Source organism: Tachyglossus aculeatus, chromosome 2 (genome assembly GCF_015852505.1).
Source record: "Tachyglossus aculeatus isolate mTacAcu1 chromosome 2, mTacAcu1.pri, whole genome shotgun sequence".
Taxonomy (NCBI): Eukaryota; Metazoa; Chordata; class Mammalia; order Monotremata; family Tachyglossidae; genus Tachyglossus; species Tachyglossus aculeatus.
Genome location: NC_052067.1, coordinates 102,248,686 through 102,267,760, shown reverse-complemented (window position 1 = coordinate 102,267,760; position 19,075 = coordinate 102,248,686). Strand labels below are relative to the sequence as shown.

At 44.3% G+C, this 19,075-nt stretch overlaps 1 non-coding gene across 1 annotated transcript; it reads right to left on the bottom strand.

The window, feature by feature from the left end:
* Positions 1 to 12,928: 12,928 nt before the first annotated feature.
* On the bottom strand, positions 12,929 to 13,067 carry LOC119923343. The gene has a single exon (XR_005448837.1). It is a non-coding gene; the product is annotated as a small nucleolar RNA SNORA7 (small nucleolar RNA).
* Between the last annotated feature and the right edge of the window lie 6,008 nt (positions 13,068 to 19,075).

Sequence of the window (19,075 nt, the reverse complement as noted above, 5' to 3'; positions counted from 1 at the left end):
TAAACATCTCCCCCTCAGAACAAGCCTTCTGCTTAAATTGCTCCTTCTCAACAAAGAGCTTGGAATATAGGTAGAATCCATGCTCCTTGTCTGCAAGTTGCTCATGGGGAGACAGACACAAAATGATTTACGGCAGGAGAAAATGAGAATGGAAAGATGGAGTGTTGAATAAGGACTTAAACATTCCAGTATGTAAATCAATATATTTATAGCGAATTTGTGTAGTCCGTCAGTAAGAGGTCCAGCTGGTCATTGGGAGGCTCCCTGGTGTAAGTTAAACAGCTCTAAAAACTAGGACCTTGGCCTGTCAGCCATGGACTGAACAATTATCCCTTACCTCTAATCTTTTTTAATGTATATCTCCCCCTGGGCAGGGATCGCCTCTAATCAATTCTGTTGTACTTTCCCAAGTGCTTAGTGCAGTGCTCTCCTCGCAGCAAGCACTCAGTAAATGCCATTAAAGCACTTACGGTAGGGAAACTACTCAACAGATTTTTTTTAGACTGTGAGCCCACTGTTGGGTAGGGACTGTCTCTATATGTTGCCAACTTGTACTTCCCAAGTGCTTAGTACAGTGCTCTGCACACAGTAAGCCCTCAATAAATATGATTGATTGATTGATTGATAGATGAGCTCGGGTCCCTGTCTCCTAAGGCTAGCTGGCATCGCCCCAAAACTGACCCTGCAGAGCTGCGTTCTGCAGCCTCGAGTTGAACTGGTTCAGGCAGAGAGTGAGACCTAGGGTTTGCAAGTAGTAAAGTCAGTCACTCCAATAAACAGCGATTTCGGACAGGGAAGTCTACCAACTTTGTTATACCATACTCTCCCAAGTGCTTAGTATAATGCTCTTCACACAGTGAGCACTCAATCAATATGATTGATTGATTGATTGATTGAGGCGAAAGCAGAATAGGGTCTCTGAAGGCAGAACCAGTGTGGGAGGGCCTGCTAGTGACACAAAGACCTATGTCTTTATGGCTTCTAGAAGACACTGTTGGATGGATTTAGCCCTTTGAAAAATGTCCCCCATCCAACAGACTGCCTTCTCCAACCCTGTCATCTGGAAACCCCTCTTTGTGATATCTTCCCAGAGATCCTTATGGGGAGGTGAGGCAGTTGCAACCAAGGAACAGAAGACCCTTAAACTCAACAGAAATTGGGTTTAGGAGTCTGATAGAGGAAAACACAGACAAAGTGGGTTTGTTGCTTGGTATAATAGTAGTCCTCCCCAAATCTCAGGGTGCTTTCACCTCTGTACTTCATTGTCTACAAAGGAAGGGGAAGACAATGAACAACCTCATATTAGGTTGAAAAGGCAATGTGCCTTAGTAGACAGGTCATTTTAAGGATGAGAAAGAAGCACTGAAAGATTAAAGATTAAAGATTAAATGACTTGCCCACAATCACATAGCAGGCAAAGCTGGGCCCAGAACCCAGATTTCATGATTTTAACCTGTGTTCTTTCCACTAAACCACGGGCCAAAATCATGAAATCCAGCTCTAGGTCTAGTTTTGGCCTGCTGTGTGACTGTGCCTATTTCTCATCTGAAAAATGGGGCTTCTTATCTGACAGGCTTGCAATGAGGAGAAAATCACGACTGCGTTATGTGTTAAGCACTTATTGGGTGCCAAGTGCTGGGGTGGTAATAATGATAATAACAATAATAATAATAATAATAATAATAATAATGGCATTTGTTAAGTGCTTACTATGTGCCAAGCACTGTTCTAAGTGCTGGGGGATGGGTGGGGGGGTTACAAGGTCATCGGGTTGTCCCATGTGGGGTGCACAGTCTTTATCCCCATTTTACAGATGAGGTAATTGAGGCCCAGAGAAGTGAAGTGACTTGTCCAAGATCACACAGCTGACAAGTGGCGGAGTCAGGATTAGAACCCATGACCTCTGACTCCCAAGCCCATGCTCTTTTCACTGAGCCATGCTGCTCCTCAAAAAAGACACAGTTCATGTCCTGCATTACGCTCATGGTCTAAGAGGCTGGGAGTACAGAAATTTAATCTCTATTTGACAGATGGGGAAACTGAGGTCCAGAGAAGTTATAAGATTTGCCCAACATCACACAGCAGGCAAGTGGCAGAGCGGGACTTAGAAACCAGGTCTTCTGAATGTTCCATTACGCCATCCTGCTTCTCAGAAATTAATAATTGAAACAGTTAATGAGAAAGCATTTTAGGAAAATAACACTGATATATTTTATTATTATTCAGAGCATTGCACATCATTCTAAAATTTAATTTAAAATTTAATCTAAAATTCAGGACATCTCCATCTGGATGTCTGCCCACCATCTAAAACTCAGTATGTCCAAGACTGAACTCCTTATCTTCCCCCCTCAAACCCTGACTCCTCCCTGACTTTCCCATCACTGTAGACAGCACTACCATCCTTCCCATCTCACAAGCCCGCAACCATGGTGTCATCCTCGACTCCGCTCTCTCGTTAACCCCACACATCCAATCTGTCACCAAAATCTGCCGGTTTCACCTCCACAGCATCGCCAAGATCCGTCCTTTCCTCTCCATTCAAACTGCTAGCTTGCTGGTTCAATCTCTCCTCCTAACCCGACTGGATTACTGCATCAGCTTCCTCTCTGATCTCCCATCCTCCTGTCTCTCCCCACTTCAGTCTATACTTCACTCTGCTGCCCAGATCATCTTTGTGCAGAAATGCTGTGGGCCTGTTACTCCCCTCCTCAAAAATCTCCAGTGGCTGCCTGTCAACCTACGAATCAAGCAAACACTCCTCACTCTTGGCTTCAAGGCTCTCCATCACCTTGCCCCCCTTACCTCACTTCTCTTCTCTCCTTCTATAGCCCAGCCCACACCCTCCACTCCTCTGCAGCTAACCTTCTCACTGTGCCTCGTTCTCGCCTGTCCCGCCATCGACCCCCGGCCCACGTCCTCCCCCTGGCCTGAAATGCCCTCCCTCCACACATTCGCCAAGCTAGCTCTCTTCCTCCCTTCAAAGCCCTACTGAGAGCTCACCTCCTCCAAGTGGCCTTCCCGGTCTGAGCCCCCTTTTTCCTCTCCTCCTCCCCATCCCCCCGCCCTACCTCTTTCCCCTCCCCAATGCACTTGTATACATATTTGTACAGATTTATTACTCTATTTTACTTGTACATATTTACTATTCTATTTATTTTGTTAATGATGTGCATATAGCTTTAATTCTATTTGTTCTGACAACTTTGACACCTGTCCACGTGTTTTGTTTTGTTGTCTGTCTTCCCCTTCTAGACTGTGAGCCCATTGTTGGGTAGGGACCATCTCTATATGTTGCCAACTTGTACTTCCCATGTGCTTAGTACAGTGCTCTGCACACAGAAAGCGCTCAATAAATACGATTGAATGAATTGTATGAATGAATAAAATGCTCTGAAAAATGTAATTGCTCAATTTAACCCAGGAATTGTATGGGATGTTTTCCCTGGATGGGGAACTGGCATTTTATCATTGAGGGAGAAATAAAATTGAAGAATCCAAATCAGTACCGATGAAGGAGACCATACCTTCCTCTTTCTAAAAGCAAAATTGACATTGTACCTCTCATGCATATTTTATATTAGCCTCAAATCGTTCAGCTAAAACTTCTTACCCAAACCATCTTGGTGGGAGTTGACTATGAAAGAGAAACTCTTTCCAGTGCCCCACTGGGGAGGCTCGCATCTCCTCCTGCCTTCAGCACATCTCCATCTGGACGTCTGCCCGCCACCTAAAACTCAACATGTCCAAGACTGAACTCCTTGTCTTCCCTCCCAAACCCTGCCCTCTCCCTGACTTTCCCATCTCTGTTGACGGCACTACCATCCTTCCCGTCTCAAAAACCCGCAACCTTGGTGTCATCCTGGACTCGGCTCTCTCATTCACCCCTCACATCCAAGCCATCACCAAAACCTGCCGGTCTCACCTCCACAACATCGCCAAGATCTGCCCTTTCCTCTGCCTCCAAACCGCTACCCTGCTCATTCAATCTCTCATCCTATTCTGACTGGATTACTGCATCAGCCTCCTCTCTGATCTCCCATCCTTCTGTCTCTCCCCACTTCAATCTATACTTCATGCTGCTGCCCAGATTGTCTTTGTCCAGAAACGCTCTGGGCATGTTACTCCCCTCCTCACAAATCTCCAGTGGCAACCAATCAGTCTGCGCATCAAGCAGAAACTCCTCACCCTGGGCTTCAAGGCTCTCCATCACCTCGCCCCCTCCTACCTCACCTCCCTTCTCTCCTTTCTATAGCCCACCCTGCACCCTCCATTCCTCTGCCACTAATCTCCTCACCGTACCTCGTTCTCGCCTGTCCCGCCATCAACCCCCGGCCCACATCATCCCCCGGGGCCTGGAATGCCCTCCCTCTGCCCACCCGCCAAGCTAGCTCTCTTCCTCCCTTCAAGGCCCTACTGAGAGCTCACCTACTCCAGGAGGCCTTCCCAGTCTGAGCCCCTTCCTTCCTCTCCCCCCTCATCCCCCTCTCCATCCCCCCATCTTACCTCCTTCCCTTCCCCACAGCACCTGTATATATGTATATATGTTTGTACATATTTATTACTCTATTTATTTATTTTACTTGTACATATCTATTCTATTTATTTTATTTTGTTAGTATGTTTGGTTTTGTTCTCTGTCTCCCCCTTTTAGACTGTGAGCCCACTGTTGGGTAGGGACTGTCTCTATATGTTGCCAACTTGTACTTCCCAAGCGCTTAGTACAGTGCTCTGCACACAGTAAGCGCTCAATAAATATGATTGATGATGATGATGATGGTTAGAATGTCCACATGATGAGAAACTCTACTTCCGACAAACTCAGAAATGCATCTGTAGATGAAGATTTCATTTTACCTTGCCTTTCTCCCCCCACCTCCATTAGTAATCAGAAAGGGATATTGCTTTTGAGTAAAGACATGTGATTCAAAGTCTGAGTCCGTGGAAACATCTCCCATTCCTGCTTAATTCTGGCTTGCCATCAAAAGGAAAATATTGCTGGGTAAACATAAAGCAATTTGTTTAAATATTAAACATACATTTTGCTTTGAAGTTAAACAAGAATTCAAGGACACTGAGAACTGGTTTTTAGTATGTTTCACTGGGCTTTGGTACAGTTACTATTATTATTTGTAGTAATAGCAGTTACTAGTGTTAATAATAATATTTATAAAGCATTTACAATGGCAAGGCACCATTCTAAGATCTGGGGTTATTATGAGCAAATCCATTAATCAATGGTTCCTGTCTTAGAAGGGAATCACAATCTAAGTGAGATGGAACAGATAGGAAAATAAACTTTAATTCAGACAATGAGCCTTATCTAAAATTTGGTCTAAAACAGTAAATTTCTATATTGAAAATGGGCCCCAGGTTGAGTCTAGATCAGGCAAACATATGTAGTTGTTCACAATAATCTGTATCTACTAAATGAGCAGCATGGCCTAGTGGATAGAGTATGGGACTGGGAATCATGAATGGGCTGGGTTCTAATTTCAGCTCTGCCACTTGTCTGCTGTGTGATTTTGGGCAGGTCACTTCTCTAAACTTCAATTACCTCATCTGCAAAGTAGAGATTAAGATTGTGAGCCCTTATGTGAGGCAGGGACTGTGTCCAATCTGATTAGTGAGGAGAAGCAGCGTGGCTCAGTGGAAAGAGCATGGGTTTTGGAGTCAGAGGCCATGGGTTCAAATCCCGACTCTTCCAATTGTCAGCTGTGTGACTTTGGGTAAGTCACTTAACTTCTCTGTGCCTCAGTTACTTCATCTGTAAAATGGGGATAAAGACTGTGAGCCCCCCGTGGGACAACCTGATCACCTTGTAACCTCCCCAGCGCTCAGAACAGTGCTTTGCACATAGTAAGTGCTTAATAAATGCCATTATTATTACTATTATTATTATTAGTTCATATCTGCCCCCAGCCCTTAGTTCAGTGCCTGGCACAAAGTAAGCACTTAACAAATACCATAATAATAATAATTTTTACCTTTTTGTGGTTCTCTCCTACCAGGTGGGCAAGTCTATTTTGGTATGCTTCAGGGGTGAGAGGGGCAAGGTGTTCTGCAGAATTGGGGGAAGGTCAAACTGGAGAACAATGTACTGAACCTTCACTGCTTGTGGGCACCTGGGAGAGCTAGGAAAGTCCCCCAGGAAGCAGAAAGCACAGGTCTTCCGAGGGAATGCTCTAGACTTCTACAGCCCTTTAGACCATAAGATCGTTATGGCAGGGAATGTGTCCATTTATTTTGTAGGATTGTAGTCTCCCAAGTGCTAGATATCATGCTCTGCACATAATAATAATAATAATAATGGCATTTATTAAATGCTTACTATGTGCAAAGCACTGTTCTAAGCGCTGGGGAGGTTACAAGGTGATCAGATTGTCCCATGTGGGGCTCACAGTCTTAATCCCCATTTTAGAGTTGAGGTAACTCAGGCCCAGAGAAGTGAAGTGAATTGCCCAAAGTCACAGAGCTGACAATTGGAAGAGTAGGGATTTGAACCCATGACCTCTGACTCCAAAGCCTGGGCTCTTTCCTCTGAGCCATGCTGCTTCTCCAATCGGACAGTCTCTATCACAGACTCGCAGACTAAGGGGGAGGGAGAACAGGCACTGAATCCCCATTTGACAGACGAGGAAACCAAGGCACAGAGTAATTAAGTGACTTCCCCAAGGTCACCGGGCAGGCAAGTGATGGAGCCGGGACTAGAACCCAGGTCTCTTGACTCCTTGTCCTATGTTCTTTTCACTAGCCCGCACTGCTTCTCAGACTAGATGATGAGCCCGTTGTAGGGTAGGGATCGTCTCTATATGTTGCCGACTTGTACTTCCCAAGCGCTTAGTCCAATGCTCTGCAGACAGTAAGCACTCGATAAATATGATTGAAAGAATGAATGAATGAATGGGGTAACCCAGGAATGGACTCTCCCAAGTGACCAGTCCAGTGCTCCCCACCTGGAAGACTGATTGACCGAAGTTCTGGGAGATGCCCTGAGCCTTTAAGGGGTGATGGGCCGGCTCTCCTGGGGGGTGACCTCCCAACTGGGGCAGAAGCCAGGGAAACAGGAGGTGTCAGAATGAGCCAAGGAATCCAGAAGCACAAGGTGTAAGGGCATTGGGGGGCTGAGACGTGGAGAAGGCGGGTGACAGGTGCCCGGCTGGGCATCCCATTTCTATCCGGTCTCTCTTCCCTTGCCCACTAGCCCCAGCTGAGCTCCATAGTAAGAACTCAATTAATACCACTGATTGATTGACTGATTGAGGGTGGTGGCTATTCAAGCCATGGGGCGCTAGTTTTGGGAAGGCTTAGAAGCAGAATGACCTAGTGGATAGAGGATGGGCCTAGAAGTCAGAGGAACTGGAGTCTAAACCTGGCTCTGCCACTTGTCTGCCATGTGACCTTGGACAAGTCACTTCACTTATCTGTGCTTCAGTTACCTCATCTGTCAAATGGGGATTTAGACAATGAGCCCCATGTGAGTCATGGACTGTGTCCAAACTGATTTTAACTTGTATTTATGACCCCAGCCCTCAGTTCAGTGCCTGGCACATAGTAAGTGTTTGACAAATATTTAAAAAAGGCCTGATGATGGAGATAATACTTGAATCAAATTTCAAAGGAGGTGAAGGAGTTGGAAGTGGTCAGGAGATGGCAGAGACAGCTTTAGCTGGACCTTATCCTTTCATCAACCCCACCCTCCTCTCCACTCCCCAGATGATCACAAGTGCTGGAGTTTCACAGCTTCAGAACATTTCTTTTCAGCTATTCTCTTTTTTGGGGTCACCTTTTTTTAACTGAACCCCAAGAACATCAATCAATCAATCAATCAATCGTATTTATTGAGCGCTTACTGTGTGCAGAGCACTGTACTAACCGCTTGGGAAGTACAAGTTGGCAACATACAGAGACAGTTCCTACCCAACAGTGGGCTCACAGTATAGAAGGGGGAGACAGAGAACAAAACCAAACATACTAACAAAATAAAATAAATAGAATAGATATGAACAAGTAAAATAAATAAATAAATAAATAGAGTAATAAATGTGTACAAACATATATACATATATACAAGTGCTGTGGGGAAGGGAAGGAGGTAAGGTGGGGGGATGGAGGGAGGACGAGGGGGAGAGGAAGGAAGGGGCTCAGTCTGGGAAGGCCTCCTGGAGGAGGTGAGCTCTCAGTAGGGCCTTGAAGGGAGGAAGAGAGCTAGCTTGGCGGATGGGCAGAGGGAGGGCATTCCAGGTCAGGGGGATGACGTGGGCCGGGGGTCGATGGCAGGACAGGCGAGAACGAGGCACGGTGAGGAGATTAGCGGCAGAGGAGTGGAGGGTGCGGGCTGGGCTGTAGAAGGAGAGAAGGGAGGTGAGGTAGAACATCTTGGGAGTGTTGCCTCTAGGGAATGTTGAACAGATTAATTGACTTCTTCCCAGCAATGTACTTTGTCCACTCCAGAGAGCTTTTTGAAAACGAACAAAAAAATTGGCTTTCGAGTGTTTAGGGAACTTGGGAATGGACCAAATGAATCCCTGACCTTCCTCTCAGCTGCAGGATTTGATCATGCGAGGACTCACTGTGAGGGAGGAAGAGAGAGCTTAGAGGACCTGTGCTGTGGTTATCCCATCTTCAGTGTGTTTCCTTGAATAATCTAGGTTGCTGGTCACTGAGGGATAGAAAATGTTGAAGAGCAACAGGAAGCAAACTGAAATAAATATACAGACAACTGAAGCAGAACAGACTAATATAGTACCTGGCACACAGAAAGCACTTAATAAATACCAAAACTTTTATATCTATGTGGCTGTTTTCCAAATTTAATCTCCAGTCTTGACTTCTCTCCTTTCTCTCATTTCCTCCTGCCTTTTGGACATCTCTTCCAAGATGTCTCACCGACACCTCAAACTTAACTTCTCTCTCTCTCTCATGATATTTGTTAAGAGCTTACTATGTGCCAGGCACTTTACTAAACACTGGGGTGGGTATGAGCAAATGAAGTTGGGCACAGTCCCTGTCCCACATGGGGCTGTCTAGACTGTGAGCTCGATGTGGGCAGGAATGTGTCTATTTGTTGTTATTCAGTACTCTTCCAAGCACTTAGTACAGTGCTTTGCACACAATAAGCACTGAATAAATGTGATTGAATGAATGAATGAATGGGGGTCACAGTCTCAATACCCATTTTACAGATGAGGTAACTGAGGCACAGAGAAGTGAAGAGCACAGGGTCACCTAGCAGACAAGTGGCAGAGGCAGGATTAGAACCAACTTGTCCTAAACACAACTCTTATGTTTCCACACAAACCCTGTTCTCTTCCTGACTTTTCCATTACTATAGACAGAACCACCATCCTTTCCTGTTTCACGAGCCTGTAACCTTGGCGGTATCCTCAACTCAGCTCTCTCATTCGACACACATATTCAATCTGTCACCAAATCCTGTTGATCAATCTTCACAACATTACTAAAATCCACCCTTACCTCTCCAACCAAACTGCTGCCAAGTTAATCCAAACTCTTATTCAGTCCCACCTTGATTATTGCATTAATCTCCTTGCCGACTGCCCTGCCTCCTGTCCCTCCACACTACAATCTTTACTTCACTCTGCTGCCCTAGTTGTTTAGTTTTTCTACAAAACTTTTCTGTCCATATTTCCCCACTCCTCAAGCACCTCCAGTGGTTGCCCATCCACCTCCACATCAGCAGAAACTCCCTACCGTTGGCTTTAAAGCCCTCAATCACTTTGCCCCTGCTCACCTTATGTCCCTGATTTCCTATTACAACCCAGCCTGCATAATTCACTCCTCTAACGATAACTTACCAGACCTCAATCTCATCTATCTTGCCTCAGATGTCTTACCCTCATCCTGCCTCTGGTCTGGAAAAACCTCCTTCTTCATATCTGATAGAAGATCACTCTCTCCCACCTTCAAAGCCTTATTAAAAGCATACCTCCTCTAGGAGGTATTCCACGACTAAGCCCTCATTTCCTCTTCTCCTATCCCCTTCTACGTCACCCTGATACTTAAGATTTTCTTGATTCACCGCTCAGTCCCACAGCATCTATGTACACTTCCATAATTTATTTATATGATTGTGCGAATCCCCCTCCAGGCTGTAAGTTCATTGTTGCAGGAAATGATTGATATAAGATTGATTCACTGATTAATTGAATCATCCCAGAGATCTTCAGTGTGAATACGGCTGTGGACGGGGTTCTTGGGCTGAGATCAGGGCTATCTTCTCTGATTTCAAAACAAAGTCAGAAAGTAGTCAGACAGTCCTTCCACCATATTTCCCTCCTCCCCCTCCGACAAAGGTCTTCAGGCACAAATGGCTATTTCACAGCTCAAACTGCTGCAGTGATCCTGCAGAGTGAGTAAACTGGAGGACTCAAAATTACCATAAGTTAATTCAATGCTCTACTCTCCTCCAACTGATCAGTTCACATACGTTCACTGTAGCGCTAATTGTCCTGAGCAGCTTGCATGCAGAACAGGAAAATCCAAGCTGATCCCAGTATAAGGATTTTAGGCTCTTTGCCCAATGTGTGAGACTTAAGCTGACCTGGTGGTGTATTACAATTTCCATTAGTGAGTGAAACCACAAGTCTACCATGTTGTCAAGGGAAGGCACTAACTCTAAGATATTAATCAGGGCAATATTCATTTAGTAATATATCGTGGTGCCGGCTGGAAATTATTTAAAATTCATGAGTTGGCAAAACTGGGACATCTGGAATAGCTCCCTGCCTTTTCCTCTCCCCCTCTTTTTGTGTTGCTTACTTCCCTTCTATCCGTTTGCTACTGCTTTATAGACAGCCCATTACTGAGGAAGGGAAACGTGACAGCAGAGTTAATTGGATGACAAACTAGATGAGGCCAGGGAGCGTGGAGAAAAACTGTTGAAAATACACAAGGCAAAGATGCATGTGGGCGTAAGTAAATGAGAGTGTAGCTATGAGTCAGGGAAAGAAGCAGAGCCTTATGTGCCCTGGAGTTGAGGGACTAAAAGAATCAGGATGGGCCAAATGAAAATCAGGCAGGGGGCCCATTGAATATCAGTCAGCTGAAAGGAAACTTAATATCCTCTGCCTCTCCTTTCTTTTCTGTTGGAATGGGGCTTTTATGGAATCTCTGCTTGTGAAGGAAACTGGTCTTTTAGGCTGTTGGAATGGAAAACAGAAGGTGGCAGGAAGGGCTGGATAGGAGCGAGAAGGGAACTGCAGGTCTGGCCAGGGCCAATGCAGATTTTGCAGCTCAAATACTTTTGGGCAAGGATCGTGTTTCCCAACTGTATTGTATTGTACTGTCCCAAGTGCTTAGCACAGAGCTCAATAAGTGCTCAATAAATGCCATTGACTGACAGTTTTTCTGATCTAATGGCTGTTTAAGAAGACAATTTGCGAGGCTATATGAGAACAAATCACATTATGGTTCTGAAGCTCAAAGACTAACCTTCTTTATTCTATTTTGGCCATTCCAGTCTCTAGTTTTCAGGGACCGTGATTTTCCATGGTCACAGATCAGCCCTTCTCAATCCGCAGCAGCCTGGCTTACTCCCAACACAAGAATCAGAGGGGCACACAGTGCCTATCCTCCTCAAGTTCAGACTTTTGCTGGGCTGAGGATCATCGAGATGTAGCCCCAGTGCTCCTCCCCCTTCCTCCCCTGCCAATTTCATTGCTTTGTGAGCATTTTTGCTCACAAACTGAGCAACTGAGAGAGCAATTTGTGAAGAGGGCAAAGGAAATTAACTTTTGAATTGTGAATTTAATTTAGTGGTGAGGCTTTCGTAGTTCTAGAGTAATTTAAATTTGCATTGTAACCTACTAACAACATGAACAGAAACTAAAGTGATTTTCAAACACTATGGGTTCCTTTATTATTTATATTTATCAGATTGGGTTCAGGCTTAGAATGCAAATTTTTGATTGTCACAAACCTTCTTGATCTTTGTTCAGTGTGATTGATGACCTTGCTTATCCCGGGAGCCTTTGCTCTTATCAACTGCAGTTTGGCCTACCCCTGGGACTTTCAGCAGCCAAACCCCCATGGTTGGTGAACTCTCCAAAGCGCTTAGTAAAATTTTCTGCACACAGTAAGCTCTCAATAAATACAACTGAAAAATTTGTACATAACTAAGGCGAAATTATGATTGGTTAAAGCACCATTCTGATAATGGGATGAGGGACAGACAGAAGCAGCAGTTGACAGGATCCCAGCCTGATGGAGAGTTCATCACTCTCTTCTTCTGCAGAGAATCAGTGTGGCTTAGTGGCAAGAGCCTGGGCTTGGGAGTCAGAGGACATGGGTTCTTATCCTGGCTCCTCCACTTGTCTGCTGTGTGACCTTGGGCAAGCCACTTAACTTCTCTGTGCCTCATTTACCTCATCTGTAAATTGGGGATTAAGACTGAGCCCCAAGTGGGAAAACTTGATTACCTTATATCTACCCCAGCTCTTAGAACAGTGCTTGGCACATAGTAAACACTTAACAAATAAAACTATTTTTTTCCATTCGAGACCAGATGGAAGACTTAACAGTTGCATCATTTTCACTGCTTTGGAAACAATTAATTAACCATATGGATTGGAAACTTCCCTCATTCTGGTAGTACAATACAGTTCACACCCAAAGTATTCCTGAAATAAATTATTCAAGTTGACCTAATTTAGTCATTAATTAAGAAATTGTCATTCCTTTGTCTTGTCTTATGCTGTCGAGTCATTTCCTACCCAAAGCGACTCCATGGACACATCTCTCTGAAAACACCCCACCTCTATACGCCATCATCCTGGTAGTGTATCCGAAGAGTTTTCTTGGTAAAAATACGGAAGTGGTTTGCCACTGCTTCCTTCCATGCAATAAACTTGTGTCTCTGCCCTTGACTCTCTCCCACACTGCTGCTGCCCAACATAGTTGATCGTTGACTTGTAGCAGACTGACTTCCACTCACTAGCCACTTGCCCAAGCTAGGAATGAAATAGGTATGCCTCTGCTTGATTCTCCCTCCTGGAGCTGAGACTGGTGGAGTACTGGCAACTCTCCAGGTGTAATCCTGAGAGGGGTACCTAGCAATGGTTCATTCTGTCCCAAAGTGTTTTGCCCTTATATGGAACCCACATGAGCTAGGGGAAATAATATTTAAAGGCACAATAGTGAAACTCAGGAAAAGATTCCACTCCTTAATCTGCTTTCTCCAATTTTGCTTAAAGCAGATACTTAACATCCTGCTTAACCAGAATACAAACTCTGGATACTGTGGGTGAGATGATGTGAGAAAATCCTTCATTCCTCATTTATCTGATTTGGGTGATTCATGTTTCAATATTAATGATGATTTCTATTTTAAAATTCAGACTAAAAAAAAATTAAAGATAAACGGAAGGGAAGGACTTTTCCCTATGTGAGTGTTTTCAAAAGTCACTGTGATGTCCTCAGTAGCTCAGCCACCCAGTCAGCTCATCACTTAGTCAGCCAGTCAGGCAGGCAGTCAATCAGTCAGGTAGTCAAGCCGTTAGAGAGTCAGTCTGCCAGGCAGCCCATCACTTTGTCGGTCAATCAGTCAGTCAGTCAGTCAATCAAGTAGTCAGACAGTCAGACAGTCAGCCACCCAGTCAGCCCATCACTCAGTCAGACACAAAGTCAGTCAGGCAAGTAGTCAGTCAGTCAGGTAGTTCAGCAGTTAGTCAGTTAGCCAGACAGTCCATCAGTCGGTCAGTCAGGCAGTCCATCACTCATTCAGTCATCCACTTAGTCAGTCAGGTAGGCAGGCAGGTAGACAAGAAGTTACAATTAGACAGTCAGCCATCCAGTCAGCCCATCACTTGGTCAGTCAGTCAAACAAACAGCCACTTAGACAGACAGCTACACACTTTGATTGTCACTGTACCATGATAGAAATAGCTAGACCTAAGAATCCAGGGAGGTCTGGTTAGGTACAGGGGACAAAAGGAGTTGATTCTAGAAGAGAGTCTGAAACACAGCTAAGGAAATCAGTAAAGGATGAAAAATGGCTGAAAATAATAATGGCTTGCTATGTGCTAAGCACTGGGACAGATAAAAGATTATGAGATCCAACAAAGTTCCTGTCTCACACAGAGTTTCTAATTTAACTTACTCCCAGTTTTCTCATGAGAAAACTGAGGCCCAGCATGCTGTAATGATTTGCCCAAAGTCAATCAGTAGCCCAGTGGTGAAGCTGGGACTTGAACTCCCAATCCCATGGTCTTTACACTAGGCCACATTGCCTCTCTGTTGTCTTTAAAAATCTGTTCTCTTTCCTGTTGAAACTGTGAGCCCCATGTGGGACAGGAACTGTGTCCAATTTGATTTTCTCGCATCTACATCAGCACATAAGAACAGTGTTTGACTCATAGTTAGAACTTAACAAATACCGTGATTGCAAATATTATTATTATTTACAAAGGAGGAGTGGTAATTTCAAAGGGAAAAGGTATTAGTTAAGAGGGATTCTTTTGGTGAGGCTTTAAACATTTAATCAAGAAGAGGATGTGCTTGTATTATTTTCCTGGCACCCAGGAAATGGAGTTTGTTTGAATCTGAGGTGAAAACTTATGATGTGATTAGTGGTTGGCATATATGGGAGCTTTGGAATTGCTATCCCTTTGCCCCACTCCTGGTTACCCTCTTGGAAATATTCAAGAAACGTAATGATTGGCAAACCACATGCAAACACACTGGTTCAGAGATTTGTGTTTTTAAATCAATCAAGCAGTCCATCAGTGGTATTTATTGAGTGCTTACTGTGTGCAAGAGAATTGTATAAATGCTTGGGAGAGTACAATACAACCGAGTTGGTATATATGACCCCTGCCCAGGAGGAGCTTAAAGTTCTTTTGTCATGCCTCATGAATCACCTCTACATGCAAAAGAAGGATGCTCAGGAAGGCTTTAGGATAGAGAGGAAAAGGCAGTTCCTGGATCATTTTTATTTAAAAACAAACTCCCCCAACTCAACCTGGAACATTTATTAAGTGACTTTGGGCAAGTCACTTAACTTCGCTGTGCCTGAATTACCTCATCTGTAAAATAGGGAGGAAGACTGTGAGCCCCATGTAGGACAATATGACCACCTTGTATCCTCCCCAGCGCTTAGAACAGTGCTTTGCACATAGTAAGCACTTAACAAATGACATTATTATTATTATTATTATTATTATTATCATTATTATTATTATTACGCACTCATTTGCTCATTCTTCCAGCTGAGGATAGCAAGCCCATTAAACAGATGTGGTCTTGGCCCCAAGGAAGCAAGCTGGAAATCCTGTCTCTAGATGATCCATTACAATATAATGACAAGTTTTCTTTGAAATAGTAATTAACCTCAAATACATGAGTGTCCTCATGACCTCCCTTGAAACCAGTACTCAACACCCTTCTCTTTCCTCTATCTATTCCTCTGGGCTCTGTCCTTTTGCTAGCAAAACTCATGAGAAAAGCAAGGAATTTTAACAATGATACCATGGTGCTCCAAATCTCTCTGCTTGGCTTGAAGCCCCGATAGAGATGGAGCTGTGATATGTTAATGGTCAATGTACTGGGTACGTTTAACATGATTTACAAGGGTTTAAAAGTCTAGTCGACCCTAGCCTGTAATCAAGATGGTAATGCTATTGCCTTCTAAAGGTTTCCAGAAGCAGGGATAAAGCCGTTGCAATAACTCTGGCATCTGTTAAGCGCTTACTATATGCTGAGCACTGTAATAATGATGAAAATGTTGGTATCTGTTAAGCACTTACTATGTGCCAAGCACTGTTCTAAGCGCTGGGGTAGATACAAGATAATCAGATGGTCCCACATGGGGCTCACAGTCTTCATTCCCATTTAACAGATGAGGTAACTGAGGCACAGAGAAGTTAAGTGGCTTGCCCAAGGTCACACAGCTGACAAGTGGCGGAGTAAGAATTAGAACCCACAACCTCTGACTACTAAACCCGGGCCCTTTCCACTAATCCATGCTGCCTCTCCACTATGCTCTGGGATAGCTGCAAGGTAATTAGGTTAAACACAGTCCCTGCTCCACATGGGGGTCACAGCCTCAGTGAGCCCATTTTGTAGGTGAGGAAACTGAGGCACAAAGAGGTGAAGGGACTTGCCCAAAATCACACAGCAAGAAAGTGGCAGAGCTGGGATTAGAACACAGGTCCTCTGACTCTCTGGTTCATGCTCTTTCCATTCGGTCACACCCCCTCTAGACTGTAAGCTCTTCTAGACTGTGAGCCCACTGTTGGATAGGGACTGTCTCTATGTGTTGCCAACTTGTACTTCCCAAGCGCTTAGTACAGTGCTCTGCACACAGTAAGCGCTCAATAAATACGATTGATTGATTGATTGATTTATGGGCAGGGAACCTGTCTCCTAATTCCCTTTTATTGTTCTCTCTTAAGCACTCAGTACAGTGCTTTTGCAGTGCTTGGAGAAGTTGCTTGGAGAAGTAGCGTGGCTCCACGGAAAAAGCACAGGCTTTGGAGTCAAAGGTCATGGGTTCAAATTCCGGCTCCACCACTTGTCAGCACACAGTCACACAGACTTTGGGCTAGTCACTTAACTTCTCTGGGCCTCAGTTCCCTCATCTGTAAAATGAGGATTAAGACTGTGAGCCCCCTGTGGGACAACCTGATCACCTTGTAATCTCCCCAGCGCTTAGAACAGTGCTTTGCACATAGTAAGCACTTAATAAATACCATTATTATTATATAGTAAGCACTCAATAAATGCCAGTGATTTTTTGATTGATTAATAAAGATCAGACGACGAGGAACAGTGCCATTCTTGAGTCAGACCAATGGTCCATCCAACCTGAGGTTTATTCTACGGTCAGGACACCAGGAGAAACTGTGTGATAGTTATCCACCCTCGTGGTTAGGGATAGGCCCTGAATTTTCTCTCTACCCCCGTAATTTGCCTTCTAGCAACTTATTATGGTGCTTTCCCATGGATTAATCGAAATTCCTCTTGAACTGCTAGAAGTTTCTGCCTGCACAACTTCCTGGTGTGCTCTTGCAATCGTTAGGCTTGGGTGAGTGTTCACCTCACCGGTGCTGAAGGATTTGTTGACTTAATCCTTCTGGGTCCGGATTCCCACAGTGTTCACCCTAGACCCCCAGCAACACTAGATCATTTCGACCAGGCCGAGTGACCCAAAATCTGATGGTTCTGATCCATTCCTTCTTCAAAACCTGCATGCTGCTCCCAACCTCCCTTTCTGCACCACACTCCTACAGGGAAACAGACATCTATGGCTGTAACCTCTTGGAAGGGGACAATATTAAAACTTTTCCAAAAATATTGTCTTGGGATAAGTACGAACAATGGAAAGTTCCACCGCCAGAAAAAGCAGGAAGCAAAGCATTATTTATTTGACCTCTTTATTTCTTTAATTTGAAAAATAGCGCCTTTCCTGGAATCATCTTAGAGCCCTAGCATTGAGTTAAAAGCTTAAATGTGGTGAACTGTGGTGGCCAGCAACAAAGCTGTGCCATGAACCAGACGCCTCGGTGGGAAAAATTGATTTAAAAGGAAAATGACCCTTTTGGTTGCCAAAGGATTTACTGTGGGCAGGGAATATGTGTATTTATTGTTATATTGTACTCTCCCAAGCTCTTAGTACAGTGCTCTGCACACAGTAAGAGCTCAATAAATACAACTGAATGAATGAATGGATTCTACACTAGAACTCTTGGGATGTCCAGGAAAGGTTTCTAATGCTGATTTTCCAGCCACTAGTAGAGAGGGAGAAGCACAACAGGAGACCACTCTTCAGACTCTTTTAGACTGTGAGCCCACTGTTGGGTAGGGACTGTCTCTATATGTTGCCAACTTATACTTCCCAAGAGCTTAGTACAGTGCTCTGCAAACAGTAAGCGCTCAGTAAATACGATTGATTGATTGATTCAGAAAATTTCCTGTGAATGTCTGGGAAATGTCAGTAGTGAAACCCAGCTTGAGGAGATTAGGCATCATGGATGAAGGTCTCCATTTGCTCTGCTGGAGCCTGCGATGGAGGGGATTGAGGGAGACTTTTGCATGCTGAGAAAGGAGGACGAGGAGAAGGATTTATTCATTTCCTGTCAAGTTGGCCAACTACTTGCCCAATCTGATTGTGATGAAACCAAAGACTAGGTCCCATGGGAAAACTTCCTGGACACGCCCCAGGGCAGATGGCTTTTTCTAGCTCTGGAAGCAGCCTGTCTTAATAGAAAGAACAGGGGCTTGGGAGTCAGAGGACATGGAATCTAATCCTGGCTCTGCCACATCTGCTATGTGATGTTGGGCAAGCCACTTAACTTCTCCATGCCTCAGTTACCTCATTTAAAAAATGGAAATTAAGACTGTGAGCCCCAAGTAGGACAATCTGATTACCTTGTATCTACCCCGTACTTAGAACTGTGCTTGGCACATAGTAAGTGCTTAACAAATACCATAATAATTATTATTACTGTTACTATTATCATTATTGGGCCCTTTTGGAAGAGGGGAAGTTCTCTCGTACATGGCGTTGAATCCTGATTCCCTTCTTTCACCACATGCCTGTGCACTGGTTTGGCATTAGGAACTGTATGAGGATGGAGATGGAACAGAGTCACATACAGTAGGATCCCCAATCACAGTCAGCCAAATTCTCCTCAATCATCCCTCGCTCTTGACCTTCCCTCTTCTGACCTATTGCTCACACTTTTCCACACATCTCAAATTCCCTCTCACCTCCAGATGTGCCCCAAACACCTCCTTTTCCACTTCCAAATTCTACCTTAAATGTTACCTCCTCCAGGAGGTTTCCTTGATAAATCTCTCCACCCTCCCAGTAATGCCATCTCCTCAGCTACCTCAGCCCTCACGTTAATGTAGTTTTTATTGATTCACTTACGCCCTGTGTGACCTTTAATTATATCTATTATCATGCTCTTAACTAAGGCAAGTTAATTAATTTATGTCTATTAATTGAGATATGATGTTCCTCAAGCACAGGGACATCATCTGGTTGGGTTTTTTTTGCTTGTTCGTTCGTTTGTTTTTCTTTTTAATGGTTTGTACTGTACTAAGCACTGGG